The 17,183-nt window shown below is 40.9% G+C and overlaps 1 long non-coding RNA gene across 1 annotated transcript; it reads right to left on the bottom strand.

Moving 5' to 3' along the window:
• Positions 1–1,101: 1,101 nt before the first annotated feature.
• LOC131923378 (uncharacterized) lies at positions 1,102–16,373 on the bottom strand. Its single transcript, XR_009382592.1, has 3 exons — positions 16,267–16,373; positions 6,742–6,836; positions 1,102–1,178 (listed from the first exon to the last, which is right to left on the bottom strand). It is a non-coding gene; the product is annotated as an uncharacterized LOC131923378 (long non-coding RNA).
• Positions 16,374–17,183: the final 810 nt, after the last annotated feature.

The following is a 17,183-nucleotide window of genomic DNA, read 5'->3' as shown; positions in this document are numbered from 1 at the left end:
GGCCAGCAGTGAGTGGACGTGCACAGCCTGGTCTGACCTGATGGTTAGGGTTTGTGGCTGATACCAAGGATCAGCGTTTAGAGGCCGATGCTCAGTCACCGTATTTAAGCAGAGAAAACAGAATCTCAGTTAAATCTCAGACCTTCCGATTTTTATTTATTTACTTTTTTTACAGAGCCAGGTAAACTTTAGACCTCGTATAAACTATCATCCAGCTGTCTATTTGAAAACTCCAGTTCAAGCACCGGCTCCCAGAGAGCATTCTCGGTTTCATAACTGCCAACGCATTCTCTCAAGGTCGCGGGCTTTCAAATATCTTTTGACAGTGCTGTGGTTGGGTGGACATTTCCCGAGCACAGTGCCCTGCGCACAAAATAAATTTCACCTTTTTACGCTGCAGCCCAGTGCACACATCCACGCACATATATGCTTTTTGTTTAAAAAATGTCAATTTGTGTAAACTGATGCTTTATCAAAACATCTTCCCTTGGTAGCAAGCCCCAATTATTTTAATTCTAGTTTCATCTCAGTCGGCTTCTCCAACTGCAAAACAAAACTCATAGCCTGAGAAGGGTGTTGTAACTGGATGGTTTACATGCAAGCAGGTGGGATGTTTTAACAGGAAACCATTATCTTTTTACTTACTATATTTTTTTAATTTTATGAAAACAGCTATCTGTCTGCTTCATGTGCAATCCTCACAGAAAGAAGTATGCCTTTCATGTTTTTACTTCAGGCCTTCACAACTTTTTCTTTCTCTAGCTGAAGTAAGCACAGATTGTTTAAAAATCACCAAAGCTCCCTTGGCAGAGTTATTTAGCAGTTTACACACGCTTTCAATAACCTTCTATACTCACAGGGTCCTTCCATGAGGAAACTTGGTAAAAAAAAAAAAAAAAAAAAAAAAAAAAAAGAGTACTTTCTAAACATAATAATCATCTAATTTTATCATGGTAAGATATGTACTTGACTTTCCAGAAGTATGATCAAAAGAACTCAAAATAACCTAGTTTCTAGGCCACATGTGACACTACGAAGAATGGACTGTGGCCTATATTGACACTACATATCCTCAGACTGTAGGCCACACTCAGACACTTACCTGACAACGTGAAGCTGACGAGTTTCCGAGAATGTAGACTTCCGGAAGCACCTCCTTCCATGCCTTCCGCTCCCATCTGAGAAGAAAAATGTGTGTGAAATTTCATATGGGAATCATGCTATCGAATGGTCCAGGGACCCTCATCTGTTTGGACATACAGTGATTTTTATATCAAAATGCATTGTAGTACATGTCTTCAAAATTTCAAATCTTAGAATAGATATGCAAATGTAGATTACAAAATACAGGACCAAAGGTCCATATTTAAAGTTAATCTTTACTCCATTCAAAGAAAATATGAACTTTGAAATCTTTCTTAATATAACCAACCTACTTTGTTCTGTCTTCCCTCTTAGTATGAATACAGTTATTTATGGTATACATTCCTAAAACCCCAGCACTCAGGAGGATGAGGCAGGAGAATCACCAGTTTGAGGCCAGCTGTCTCTGTCTGTCTGTCTGTCTGTCTGTCTCTGGTGTGTGTTCGTATGTGTGGGTGACACTGATGGTAGCAGTATTTTTGTTATATTTAAGACAGGGTCTTGTTATACAGCTCAGGCTAGCCTGCTTCATTTAGAGAGAATCCCGTCCCTTGAGACGAGATCACTTTTGATATCCGACCAAATTTCTCAACTGTCATCAGTGCCCTCTCCCCTACCCTGGTGATATCTACCACTCTGGCCTGTCTTCAGCAAGAATTCTTGGAGGTTGGTTTGTGATCGCACCCCCCACCTTCTTAGTAATTCTCATCCATCTCTACACAGCCCAAGCTGGCTTTGAACTCATGATCCTCTTGCTTTTGCCTCTCAAGTGTCGGGATTATTAGAATGTACCACCATGCCTGGAGGAATATATTCATATTACTACTGAAACTAAACACTAAATTTCCTCATATTTAATAAGAAAGCCGGGAATAAATTCTCGACTTATGTGAGATTCATTAACATGCACCAAGTCACCCTCCCTTATCTCCTATCTCTAAGTGACCACACAGGTGTCCTACCTACATCCAGGCTTCTGCTGTACTGCAGTGTGGGTACTTGGCTATTGGAGTTAGCAATGATAGGACCGTGTAACGTTATTGTACAATCATTTTTCCCTAAAAACTTTTGAGTAAATTATATCTTACACAAAGCAGTAATTTATAGACCACAAATCAAATTTAGATCTTTCTCTCCATTTGTATACAATTAGTACATAATTTATGATTTCCAAGAAATCTGTGGTACTCTGAAAACGAAGTACACATTACCAGGGGACAGAACTGAGGCAGAATTTCATATTAAACCCTACCAAGGTTCCTTCCTTCACCAAACTTTAGTCAAGCTCATGTGAGCCCTCAGCTCAACCAGGCCTCACCTTAGCCTTCTGTCTCTAGCTTCACAGATTATAAAAATTCTCCTTCATCGAGAGAGAATCCCTATCCTCACTATGGCATCACTCTTGATACCGGACCAAACTCTTCATCCCTTACCAGGCTCCAGGTTCCACCTGATCACCCTGGCCTGCCTTCAGCAAAAATTATGTTTAAGTTAGTTTATCAAGAGTTATTACCGCGCCCTCTTGGCCCTCTTAATAATTTTTCGCCCACTGACTCTGCCTCTTGAGTATAAATCCTCATTTTCCTTTTTCATGTCTGGAATTGAGTCATTTCTATTTAGCAGTCTCTTTTCCCCAACTGCACCAACGTGTGAACAAACTCTGCTTTTCACTCTTGAACCTCCGTCTGGTGCGGGATGTCTCCGGTTTTTGATTCCTCCTTGTCTCTGCTGTACTCCCCATGGAAAACTCACACAGCGTCACATGTGACCATCACTGAGCCAAGTCAAGTTCAATGTCAACTCTACTGTCTTCTTTCTACCTTCTGCACCTTGGACAAGATTATGTGACAATTAGGCAAGACTGTGTGACAACCAACTGCCTGATAATTTTGCATTAGGACCTTTCTTTATCCATCACACCTTTTTCTTTTCTGTCCTCTCCCTCCCCTTCCTTCCTCCTCACTCTCCTGTGTGTGGGTGTGTGCATGGAAAGGCCAGAGAATGGCCTCAGTCACTGTTTCAGGTGCTCTTCCCCTTTTCTTTGGAGACAAGGACTTTCATGAACCTAAAATGACCAAGTAAGTAGGTTAAGGCTGGCTGGTCAGCAAGCCCTAAGGATCTGCCTGTCTTTATTTCCTCAGCATTGGGACTGCAAGTGTGTGCAATCACACCCAGCATTTTTTTAATGTGTTTTCTAAGGATCAATCTCAGGTCCCCACATTCGCAAGGCGAGGGTTTTTCTGATGGAGTTATGTACCTCCCCGGCCCCCGTAATCCCAATCTCTTGATGATCATAGAGCGTTCATTCAACAAAAATGTGAGTTATGACAATGGATTTTATTCCTCTGACTCACAATTCCCAGATTCACAGGGGTGGAGGCAGCAGCAAACTGTCTAGACAGCAGATCTCTGTGACCGTTCATCCTGCTTCCAGCACACAGGACCTAGACTATGACGGGTGATACAGACTTCCCCTGGGACAGACAGTAGTAACCTACACTCCCCACTGCACTAGGATCGTGGGTCCCCCAGACAGGGCTTTGCCTTGAGTAGAACGCACTGTTTAATAAGTAAGACACGTCCATCCAGGAATAGAACATCTGTGTCTAACCAGGCACTTGCTTGTGCTGAGGTATTTGTGGCTGAAGAGATTAATGGACTGCTTTCATTTAGAATTCTCTCCTCTCCTCCCCTCTCCTTCTCTCCCCTCTCTTTCTTTTGAGACATTGTCTTACTATGAAGCCCAGGTTGACAATTCACAATCTTACTGTTTCACCCTTCTCCTCAAGTGCTAAGATTACAGGCATATACCACCACACCTGGCTCATAAACTAATTAAAATATCTTCAGGAGCTACAGGAACAAGAGAAGACACCTGCAATTTTCATTGTAAAAAACAGTTCGTGTAGAAAGACTCATCTAAAAACAATTACCAAAGAATTCATAGAAAAACAGTGCCACCTCTCTGGCAAAATGCTCAACTGAAATAACACTCACAGAATACAACTTTATCTCACACCGCAATAAGCCCACGGAAGGCCAACCATTAGAATGGAATACAGAGCCATTCGTCGTAATAAGCATGTCTGCAGCAGTGATTAGAGGGAGGTTTTAAATAGACTCACTCCATAGATCCATTCCAGGAAAACCCAGAGGAACACTGTCAACCAGGCACAGAGACAACACAGTGCCAGAGCCCGCCCTGCAGCTGAAGGGTTTCCCGTTGCAAGGCTCTGACACACATCTCACGGTGTATTCTGACAAATGGCAATGACGTCAACGTGTCAACACACAAATGACAGAGGAGGCAGTGGTTTTCATCCTTGACTCATCACAAAAGGATAGGTGGGAAAGATCACAGGGTCAGGACAGTGGCCCATTTCCTGACCTGGGGAGACTCCCGGCTGTCTTCCTCAGGCCTATTCTTTGCATCTGGCATGGAACAGTCATATTGAGCAAGCACTGTGAATACCAGTGCTGTTACTTACAACATTTAAACACATGCTGTATGGCCCGGGACCACGGCATAGCACTGACCTCCCCAAAGGAGGTTAGACCCGAGAATACAGACCCAAGTACTTCCAGATTGTTCAGAAATCCATTGACCACCACTTCCATTAATGAGTTTTTCAATGAAAACATTCTCTCTTGATTGCAGCGCTGTTGTCTACACAAAGCTCTGAAGTCATATTGAAGCACATTAGTTATTCCCAAACTGCAGGCTCTGGCAGAGTGATCTCACTGGAAAGTCACAAGAATGCATTCAACGGGCAGTGGACTAGACAGACATTCCCACTGCCTTCAGGAAGAGCTAGACTGTAGTACTGCTCAAGTTGAAATGACTCTGAATTCAGGAAGGGTTGGCTTTACTTTTTATTGTCTAATTTCACTCAAAATGAGTTTTTCAGAGGTTTGATTAGACACAGCTTTATCTTCTAGGTGTGTAACTTTTCATTTTACAATATTAAAGAGAAGACAATCTAGTCCAGTGTTACACTGGCATGGCAGATTTTGTAGTCAACAGTGTAAATCTTTTTGTGACACCCCCAAAGTCTTACGTAGTAATGCAGGCTATTCTTCCTATATTCTATACTAGGTTTACTATCATAGAGACTCAAACATAATTTTAACCATTTTTCACACATTCCCCTTGTCTGTTTTTTTTTTTTTTTTTCCCCCTTTTCCCTCCTCACCTAAGCAGCGTCATCTAGGCCGCCCTCACTCAGAGCATTCCTGGTCATGACAGGTCCTACTGCTACAAGCTAGCACAGGTCTACTTCTCTCCTCATACAAGGATCACTTAAGTGATCTGATCGATGCCACACCCCCTCACTACAGCAGTGACAGTGACAACTTTGCTCTTCTTACCATCTGATTCCCAGCAGGAGGCCTGGCATGCAGCAGACACACCCACTGGAAATACCTCAGAATAATGAATGAAAGGAAACGACTGACTGATTCAGGCACTATCAAAAACAGCACACAGCGAGGCTGGACAATTCCAAAATGTCATCTATAGAGATTACTTCCTCAATTGGGGGGATTTAACCTGACCCTCTGTCTATTTCCAAAATAGCAACAACACACACACACACACACACACACACACACACACACACACACACACACACACACAGTGAAGATTCTATGTCATAAGAATTGAATTTTTTCCTAGACTTGTATAATCGTTTTAGTTTTTCAAGACAGAGTTTCTCTGTGTAACAGCTCTGGCTGTCCTGGAACTCCCTTTGTAGACCAGACTGGCCTCAAACTCACAAAGATCTGCCTTCTGAGTGCTGGGATTAAAGGTGTGTGCCACAACAACTTGGCTACAATCTTACTTTTACTAATGACAAAAACCTACAAGCATTCACATATGTTAGAGTCTGGGAATCTTCCTAAACCATCAGTCCAATTATGAGAACTTTAGATTTTTAAAGCTGATCTACCAAGAGAAAAAAGTCAGAAAATTGTAAAAGCAATCCAAAGTAAAGTGAACTACCATTCTAGAAATGGAGAATTTTTCTTTCAAAGTAAATGGCTATCTTTCTTCACTTGAGGGCTTGATGAAGAAGTTGGCTCCCATAGTGGCCATATTTTGCCGAACAGTAGATTCCCACTCAGCACTCTGTGAGAGATTTAAACTCAGACCTCTGAGGAAACTGCCCTTATATGACTCCCATCACACAGTCTCTTCAGGTAAAAGCTCCTTGAGGTGACTGGCAGGTAGAATGATTATGACTTAACTGGGTTCCTTTCCCCCTTTACACACCGCATTCATGTAAATCCATCTGAGATACAGCATCACCATTTCCCACTAACCACGTGCAAAAGCCTTCACGACAGAACACTGTGGTTCACTATGTTCCCTTGAAGAGCTGTTGATACACAGGACTGCTATGTTGCAAGTGTTTTTCCACTGATTGGTATCGCAGATGCAGTCATGGTAGCCTTGTAACACATTTCCGTTCCTAAAGCAGTGTCCACACCGTCGTGTGTTTCCTTTTCATTGTTCCTCATGACCCTGACAGGGCTGCCCGTGCAAAAATAGAACTCTTCATGGGCTTCAGGAGGAAGCCAGCAAAGAGGGGAACTCACCATCACAGCTGGGTTCTTCACAGTAATACAGGGGGTTGTGGCGCGCAGGGCTCCGCTGATGCCATGGTAGTACTTGAAACAGATTTTGATCTCCGCTGCAAAGCAATGGGAGAAAAACAGTGAATCTGCCGAAGAAACACCACATCCCTCTCAGGCAATCCTTTCTGAGGACAATTCCTTTTTTTCCAACCAGAGTCGATTTTTACCAATTCCTCATGGATTCTGTTTATTTGGCTTTTCTCTATTGCCTTATTTTTCACAGGGTCTTAATATGCCAGCTAAGCTAGTCTGAAGCTCAGGATGGCCCTGAACTCTGAGACTACTTACCTCAGACTCTCAAGTGCTAGGGTTACAGACATGCACCACCATGCCCAGATTTATCTGCTTTGTGGAAACTTCATAAGAACATCACAAATGTATCAGAAAAACAATGCCCAAACAAAATACTGAATATACTCTGTAGAGCAGAGATAAGAATGTGACCAGCTACATTTGCCATGTACTCACAGTGCCAGGCAGTGCTGTGCCTCATGCCTGTGTTGTTATCTAACCTCAACTCCAGCCTGCTCTGGGTGACAGGTGAGCTGTTCTGATTTTCTGTAAGTCAGCCATGAACTCTGCAGACTTTACTTTAACCTCTTTAATATAAACAGATTATGGCTACTACTAGAAATATAAAAAACAAATCAGTCTAACAAAGTATAGACTGGGTAGACTCTCCAGGAACCCACATGACTTTAAATTTCCAAATGACTGAAATGAACTACTAAATAGGGACTAAATTTAGGAACCAGATCCATAGAGCTAAGCATATAGAAACTCATATGCTTTATAAATTGGTTCAAATAATTGACCTTGAGAAAAAGCAATGCATACACCAATTACAGCTTTTAGAAAGCAATTAGTTTTCAAAAGCATAAAGTGAAAAGTGTCTCAACCTAAAACTAGGATCACAATAGTTTCTCTGTTTCCTGAGGCCTGAATCACCATGAATATTTTCCCTCAGGTGTCCTTCTATAGAGGCAATGGGGTTGGCAGGATAGGCCATAGGCCACAGAGGGGCAGATCTGGTCTACAGAGGGAGCTCCTCTCAACTGAGTCACCAGGATTTACTGTGGAATAATCCTCTTATACACTTGAAAGATCTGTCACTCAAATTGGTTTAATAAAATGCTGATTGGCCAGTAGCTGGGCAGGAAGTCAGGTGGGAAAGCCAAACTGAGGATGATGGGAAGGAGGGCAGAGTGAGTCGCCAGACACAGAGGAAGCAAGATGAGAATGCCATTTTGAGAAAAGGTATCAAGCCATGTGGCTAAACATAGATAAGAATTATGAGTTAAAGTGTAAGATCTAGTTAGTAATAAGCCTGAGCTATCAGCTGGGCATTTGTAAGTAATATTAAACAGTCATTATTTGGGAAGCGGCTACTGGGTATTTGGGAGTTGCTGGTGGGACAGAAACTGGCGCTTACATCCACATGTAGCCTGAAAAGGCTTAAAAGAAAGGGTTCTAGATACACAAAAATGGAGCCAAGAGCAGCTTCATAGTTCATGTCTCTCATGTGGACCACAATAAAAGGGGATGCGGAATGCAGCTTGAGCTGAAACATGGCGGAATCTCACCATCTCACACAAGCTACAATATAGAGTACACAGCAGATTTAGGACTTTTGCTCATACAGACAAAAAGGGTTAAAGATTCACAGTAAAAAGATTCAGACAGACAAACAAACAAACAAAAACCTCTAAATGGGTTACAGTGTGTTCCAAAATATACATAGGCTTGAGAGAGAATAAAAAGGGTAGAAACATCAAAGATTTAAAAATGATAAGTGAAGTCCTTAAAAAGGTAATAGAGTAATACAACATATGATTAAGTCACATAAGATGAAAAATACAGAGTCTGGATTCTATATTTCAATGTGTTGTCTTTATATTTTTGACTGTTAATGAACAAATATTAACTACTAAGAGGCTTTTAATTATGGAAACTGCTATATTAAACCAACCTATACATTGAAAAAGTATCTTGACTCCAAACTTTAAGTCAAAAGATATGTCATTTTGGGGGAGAAGTTGTGTTTTTATTTCCACGGGAAATGAGAGGCTATGGATTCATTCTGAGTTAAGGAAAATCAGCTTTGATTGAGGAAGACCCCCTGAAATCCTGACTACAAACATGAAAAAATAAACCAAAAGTAACTTACAAGACACGTAACATATATTTTACCTGGTCAAACATAAAACAAAAAATTATCTTTAGCTGGTTTATATGCAATGCATAGTTTTATATTTGTATTAATACAGATATGTATGTTACCTTTAAGAGTTTATATATTTTCAGAGCAAGGGGACCAGACACCAATAAAAATGATGGCCAAGATGATCTAGCATCCAGAACAGCTTCAAGGCTACTGATTGAGATGATCAAACCTCACAGAATACTACAGCCGAGACTTAACAATTATCCTAAATTTTCTCAGGGTCCCAAAAAGATTACCAGTACTCCCAATCAACAGGAAGTAGTCTAGAAAACTATGCCCACATTCCCTCAAAATAGGTGGTAGATGTTTGTTTTTGTTTAGGGGGTTGGTTATAAATTGTTTTTGGCATAGTCAATTTCCTTCTAAGGAAGAAAGGGGGATATAATATAGAAATGATGAGGAAAAGGATAGTTTATTATGATGAAAAAGGATAGATTATTGAATGTACTTTAATCCAAAAAAAAACAACTGTTAATCTCAGTTAGTTATAGTTACAGTTTTCTTTAGTTATAATAAAAGATAAATTAGATACAAAACTTTAGACTGACCAAGATAAGAAAAATAATTAAGCATTTTCTCTAACTTTGCCAAATGCAAATAGATTAATGTTACAGTAATTCTTACTTAATAACTGTTTTTGTTCTATATAATTTTACTATGTTAAAGTTAAAACCTTCCTTTTTAATTAGACAAAAAGGAGGAAATGCTGTGAAATAATCCTCTTATATACTTTAAAGATTTGTCACTCAAATTGTCTTAATAAAATGCTGATTGGCCAGTAGCTGGGCAGGAAGTCAGGTGGGAAAGCCAAACTGAGGATGATGGGAAGGGCAGAGTGAGAGAGTCGCCAGCTAGACAGAGAAAGCAAGATGAGAATGCTGTTTTCAGAAAAGGTACTAAGCCACATGGCTAAACATAGATACGAATTATGGGTTAATTTAAGTGTAAGAGCTAGTCAGTAATAAGCCTGAGCTACTAGCTGAGTATTTTTAAGTAGTATTAAGCCTCCAAGTCAATTATTTGGGAGTTGCTGGTGGGACAGAAACTTCCGCTTACAAGGATTGTTAAAATGGGGCTGTTCCATGTATTTTCCCAAGTACATTAATTTACGATTGCCTTTCCTGACCATTCCAAACAGCATCCTGGGAAGTATTTGACTTGCTCACTTTAAGAGAATCATACAAGTAAAATTCTCTTCTGAGAATTTATATTGTCACACCCTTCCTGTCAATGACCAAATATTAAACCCCAAAAAGTTCCATCATGGGCCAAAGTATCAACTCCTTTTATATACATTCATTAACTGCCCAATAACTCACAATTTAGTACCACCAATCAAAAGATTTTACTATGCATCCAGCAATATATATGGCCACCACTGTGCCAGAGAGTGCAAGGGACTCCAGGAGTGTCTTCTGGCCTAGCAGGCATTTTACAGTTTAGTTGCTGAGATGACAATTCCAGGCATGGCAAATCACAAAAGAAAAACACTAAAGAGGAAAAGCACCAGGAGGAAGAACACGGGGACCAGGAAGGAGATTAGTAAGGACATGGTGGAGTCTCAGGACAAGCAGGTCTAGGGATGAGAGTCAGGACTAATGAGTAGCTAGAATGCAGGAGTGAGTGCCGGGTTTGCAGAACCGCATGCCTGGCTCTGCTCTTGCTCTGCCTCACTCAGAACACTCCTACAAACGGCTTTCTTGAACACTAACAAATTTAGAGACATGTTTGAACTCTACAGACGCAAGCAAAGCATATTCCCCTACTTGCTTTCTTCTGTGACAATATTCTGCAAAAAGCAAGCCTAAGCCACATGCACAAGGGCTCTCAGAGCAGAGCAAAGCTCAGTGGCCTTTGAGGGGAGTTCTATGGGCATGAGCTCATCTGCACCATACTCTAAGTACTGGAGACCTGGCATCTGCGTGAATCCACCAGCAGGAGTACTCATAAAGCACATAGTGGTGAGTAAGCAAGACCCTTCTCAATCAACATGGTGTGCTTTAGCAAGACATCTTCCTTTTACTCTCAGGTTAAAGGGTGCCACCTGCTCTTCTTGAAGATTTTGGTAACTAGGCAACTGTGGTGGTTTGAATGAAAAGGGCCCCCATAGGCTTACAGGGAATGGCATTATTAGGAGGAGGTGTGGCCTTGTTGGAGGAGGTGTGGCCTTATTGGAGGAAGTGTGTCACTGGAGGTGGGCTTTGAGGTTTCAGATGTTCAAGCCAGGCCCTGTGTCACTCTCTCTTCCTGCTGCCTTTAGATCTGGATGTAGAACTCTCAGCTACTTCTCTGGCACCATGTCTGCCTATATGCCGCCATGCTTCCCACCGTGATGAAAATGGACTAAATCTCTGAATTGTTAGCCAGCCTACAATTAAATTTTTTCCTTTGTAAGAGTTGCCATGGTCATAGTGTCTCTTCACAGCAATAGACAATGGAAGGCTAGTGCTCAACATGTCATCTCTAACTATAAGAGGAAATGTCATATAATTTCATTTCTTCTACTACGTAATTTTCACCATTGCCCTGCATGCTGTCATGAAATGGCCCTATTCATTGCCCTTATAGTCAGGAGCTACAAATTGAGGAAGAGCTCACTTTAGTCTTTACACTTCTGAAGACATTTACCCACAATCCCAGTAGCATGCTCATTCTCCATTTCCACATTACTACAAATTGTCTAGTATTTAATAAGGGTCTGTGCAGTGGGAAATCCTTTCTTGGTGGATAATATCATTGTAGACATGGCAGAAATCTTATGGGATGAGAGATGAACCCAACACAGTGTAAGAGGAATGACAGCCAAAAGTACCAAGTCTCCAAGCAGCAAGAACATGCTTATGTGTCAGTGAGAAGGGACTGAAAAATGATGGCATTAGGGTAGGGAGCCTAGCAGTGAAAACAGGAGGCTGAGACCACCCATCTTTCCCAAGAAAAGCCATCCTATAATGTGCATATTTATCAAGGCACTAAGTTAAGCCTGCCCCCCAACTCCTCAGTGGTGTGACGGTCATGCATACTACTTACATTGCTTATGTTGCTTCTAAGGGCTGAGACAGATACAAATTTAAAAATACTATAAGATGAATGCAAACATGAGTGGTTTGATTTTTGCCTTAATAATTACAAAGCAATTCGATATTCAGCAACACACAATTGAAGTGCAAATTTTCTAAGTTCACTCATTGATCCAAGATTAGTGTGTGGCTAAAATAGAGTCTCCAAGCTGGCGATCAATAAATATTTCATAATGATGGAGAAAATGATTAGATGTATAGAAGGAAGAAAAATAAAGGCAGAAAAACCCCACCTAAGTACAAATGACTAAAAGGAGAACCATGTTTATGAAAGATTACATTCAATCAAATACATATCTTGGTATGCCAGGACACTGTTGAAACCCCTTAAAACTTTAAAACTGAAGAATACATACAGCAAAGACGATCCACTTAGTTTCTACAAGCAACTCACTGGAGGCAATATGCTTACTGGAAGGGTAGCTGACAACCTTTATAGCACCCCCCTTTTTGGCTTTCTTTTTTTGTGTGTATATATAATATACATATTATATACTTAACCACTTTGTATACTGGTGTTAAAGGCAGAGGTCCAATGCCCACCTTATCTTTTGAGATAGGGTCTCTTACTGAACCTGGAGCTCACTGATTGGGCTTCATTGTGAGGCAATGAACTCCAGGGATGCCCCTGTATCTGACGTCCCTCGTCCTACCCAGTGCTGGGGTTACACACAAGCCCCGCAGAGCCTGGTATTTTATGTAAGGTACCAGGGATTCAAGCTTGACTACTCTTGCTTGCCCAGCAAGCACTTTAATACTGAATCGTGTCCCCAGCCCCTGCAAAAACAAGTAAGTATTCATGATGCCTAAGGTCATCTATCAAAAATCAAATCCATTTTGTTTTTCCTTCAGAGCCATTCAAGAAGGCTGTAATAGTATAAGCCTGGGATGTCTGCATCTTCCAAGGTTTACCTGACAACCTGGAGCATCTTAGCTTCTAACTTAAACAGATCAATTTTCAAACGCTCTTACCTTGTTTGCATTTCTAATAAGCTAAAGACAAAAACATTTCTTTAAGATGAAAGAAAAAATTGAATATTATATTTTCAAGGCCAGAGGTTGACAATATCCAGAATTTTTAGAAGCTATCTAAATGGCTTACCGACTTTTTCCTGACTCCATGCCATTAGCTCCAAAGATCCACATAAGATTGCATTATGCTGTGAAGCTCTCTTAAGATTGTCCGAGTCAGACACTGGTTTAAGATGACGTTAAAAGGACACCCTTGACTTCTAAGCTTGGAGATAATCAGAGATAAACACTCCACTTATTTAATGTTTTATACACTGTGGATCGGGATGCTTGTTAGGAGGGGCTTCTTTCGTACTTCTGGAATCATGATACACTGTCTAGACTTGAACTCCAACTATTTTCTCAGCCCTTAAATACACCGGAGAGTTTTTGTTCTATAGTCCTGCTTGTAGTACCCACAGGTTTACATATGAAAAAGGAAATGAAGAACAGGGGAACCTACTCTTCTGTGACTTCTCTAATCTAGCTTCAATATCCAAGCCCACTGAACAGCAGAAAGAGGTCTGCAGACATTTTCCAAGTATTTACCACGTGGCATATTATAATTGCTATATTTACTATTTAAGATAGCCTCAATAGCCAGGGCAGTATGAACCTTGGACAGAAAAGGTGATGCTCTGAGCATGTTCTTGGTTTTCCTCAGACCAGATTGCTTTATGATAAAGATTGTGCCCCCAGTCTCCAGGCAAGCACAAGCATGGTCTTCAGCATTCAGGAGCTAATAGGAAAGCAGTTTTACCTTTGCCATGGCATTTAGTTGGCAATACTGTTCACCTAATCAATTTCTTAAACCTTGGGATCCTTTTAGAGAAAGAATCATATTAGAAGTAAAATCAGCTCTTTCACTGTATTTTCCCGCATGTTCTTCTCGCTTTCCATATAATGCCCTCAGATTAGAATCCCAGGCCCACGTATGTCCCCACGTTTCTTTCTTTCACGGGATGAGTCCAGCACCACACTTGGAAATGGGGGAAACAAACTTCTCTTAGGAGCAGGCTGCATGCCCAGCAGCGGATGGCCAACAGAAGTGAGCTGGATGGTGTCTTTGGAGGTTCCTTGTCTCATAACGTCATGCCAGAGCTTTTTGCTTTTTGTGCTTGTTTTAATTTTACCATACATTTTATTTTTATTTCATTCATATATTTTTCTTCTCTCTTTTAAACCCTACAGGTCCTTTGCATATATATTATGGCTTCCAGTTTAGTGTTTTTATAGGATTTCTGAATGTGCCAATGAGTGTTTCTATGTCTGTTTCTTATGCTTTTTCTTGGGTCTTCTCCTGTTTATTTGTTTTGTCCTATTATATTACATAAATTATGTATTTTATTATTATTTCTTGGATGCTGTTGTTTTCTAATGAGAGACAAAAGGAGGGTGGGTCAGGATGGAAGGGGAGGTGGGGAGGAATTGGAAAGAGTAGGAGGAGAAACTGTAATCACGTTATATTGTGTAGAAAAAAAATCTAAATTTTCAACCAAAGGAAAAATAACAAACGAATGAATGAATGAATGAATGAATGAACAGAAGGAAGAAAGACTGTCTTGGTTATGATTTTCTTCATTCTGTAATGATAAAATTTCACAGTTGCAATGTTGGGACATAGGATCTGGGCCAACCTGAATCTGGGTGCCAGGGCCACAGTCTACCATATTTGTCTCCAAAATAAATGACCTCTTATCCCTTTGAGGTCACTGTAGCTGGAGAGTTTTCTCTCCGGGTCCCGCCAAGCCCTGGCACTCCCACAGCCCACTTATAAAATAAACACACAGACGCTTATATTATTTAAACTGTTTGGCCTAATGGCTCAGGCTTCTAGCTATCCAGTTCTTACATCTTAAATTAATCCATTTCTATAAATCTAGACCTTGCCAAGATGGCTTATCAGCATCTTCACATGCTGCTTGTCATGGTGGCGGCTGGCAGTGTCTCCTCCCACCTTCCTGTTCTCTCAATTCTCCTCTCTGTTACTCCCCCCTATACCTCCTGCCTGGCCACTGGCCAATCAGTGTTTTATTTATTGACCAATCAGCAACACATTTGACATACAGACCATCCCGCAGCAGGTCACAGCTGTGTTTCTTGTGTTGACAAGGCTTACACAGACAATGTGACCAGAGCATCGGACTGTGAAACAGGACACACCTTACGGGGCAGAAGCAGGATGAGAGGAGGCTACTGAGCACTGACCCAGCAGAAAGGACGGAGGAAGAAACTACCCCATACCTTTAACGCTGATTAAGGTCAGAGAAGCTGGTTTTCTAAAATAACATATTATATTACAGATGTTTTAGAAGCTTCACTAAAGATGTTTACATCAAGTTCCCATCTGTTCAAACTGCACTTTATACGTTGTCTCGATAAGTCCTTTTATTTCTAGTATTCACAGAATTACTTACAATAAATCCTTTGCATGTAGAAATTTTAATTCTTAGAGCACAACGTTATTGAAAAAGTCTCAAAAGCCCATGTTTCCCCATACGTTAAAAAAAAAAAACTTCTGAAGATACTCAAATTGACCTGAACTGACTAGTAAACTAGCAAATGACAAATCCTATTTTATTTACCTGCTTTCTTTCCATTCCATAAAAATACACCGGGAATTCCTGTATACTCAGGAATATAGTGGTGAATATAAACACACACACCCTGTCACACTTTACTAAAAATAAACATATGTGGTATCTCTAATGAACTTTGTATTATATAAACATCTGTATTTACAAATACAGCACGGGGTTGATTAGATAATGGTTGATTCTCTGCATCCAGTTTCTGATTGTTAGTATTTGACATTGGTGGAAGTATGCCCCAGACTACCTTATCCATACTCTGTTGACCTGCATGCACAAAAGGTAACCTTCTGTCAGTAAGAAATGAGGGATACCCAAAGCAAACAGAATTCTTAAGTTAATCAAAACATTGAACTGTCCTTTCTGATTCCTAAAATCAATAAAGTCAATATTAATTGCCCAATATTAAATGCTCAATCTCCAATAAGCATTTTCTAAAACAACGTATTTCCTAGTATGGGGCTTCATGACATAAATATATAAATAAGAGTCCAAAACAATAACAATAACATTCAGATACGGTTCTATACATTCAACACACATGTACAATTTTAAGACTGTATCAAGCTCATTGACAACTTACGTTCCATGAAGTACGGTCCAGGCTCAATTCTCCATACAATCTGTCCTTTTTGGGTTCCAGTCACACCCCTATTTTTAGAATCCCAGAAGTTGGCTGGAGAATTCTCATCTGGTAAAAGACCAAGGAAACACGTTTAGCTTAATTACAACCTGCCTTTTCTTAGCTGAAAGATCAATACAAGTTCTAAAATCAGTAGAAAGAAGGGAATAAAGAGGGCAGACATCAGTGAACATTGTTTCTAATGGCCGCCTCCTGCACATTATCACCCTGAGTTTCCGCATTTGCATCTATTTGAGGAAACTGGAGGTATAACAGGAAAGGTGATGGCACCTTTGGGTCTGGCCAGGGTGCTGCCAAAAGATAAGACTGCAAAGCACAATGTGGGGAGCTACTGCAGCCTCAGGGCTGAGCTGAGTTGTAAGAAGGGGTGAGGCAAACTTCCATCTATGAAATCTTTATCAAAAGTAGAAAAGAGCGAAACCGGGAGAATTCAACAGAACTCCAGGTGGGTGAACCAAGGACTCAAGGACGGGGAGCTGAGCCGGGCAGCAGCACAGCTTGGCGGGAACACTGCTAAGAGGCTCCAGAAACTTTGTCTTCCAGGACAAAGGCGGCGAAGCTTAAGCTAATCTAAGAACAGTAAGAGGCAGAACCAAGAAGGGCCCAAAGAACAGGCCAGTAGACAGCATCTCCCAGGTTTTCATCACACCACACAGAACCTGCAATATTCACCTCACACTCTAGAGCAAAAGACAACAGGCTTGTGCTCAGGAGAAGCAGGGATGCTCTGACCGCATCTGGCTCTGCCCTGCCCTGACGAAGGCCAGAAAGAGTGACAGGCTACAAGCTGTTCACAGTGGACCAGCTTGAACCTTTGTCTTATGACTGAAAAGCACAGTGACACAGGCTTCTCAGTT

Source organism: Peromyscus eremicus, chromosome 13, assembly GCF_949786415.1.
Source record: "Peromyscus eremicus chromosome 13, PerEre_H2_v1, whole genome shotgun sequence".
In the NCBI taxonomy this organism is placed as follows: Eukaryota; Metazoa; Chordata; class Mammalia; order Rodentia; family Cricetidae; genus Peromyscus; species Peromyscus eremicus.
This window is presented reverse-complemented; position numbering and strand designations above follow the sequence as displayed.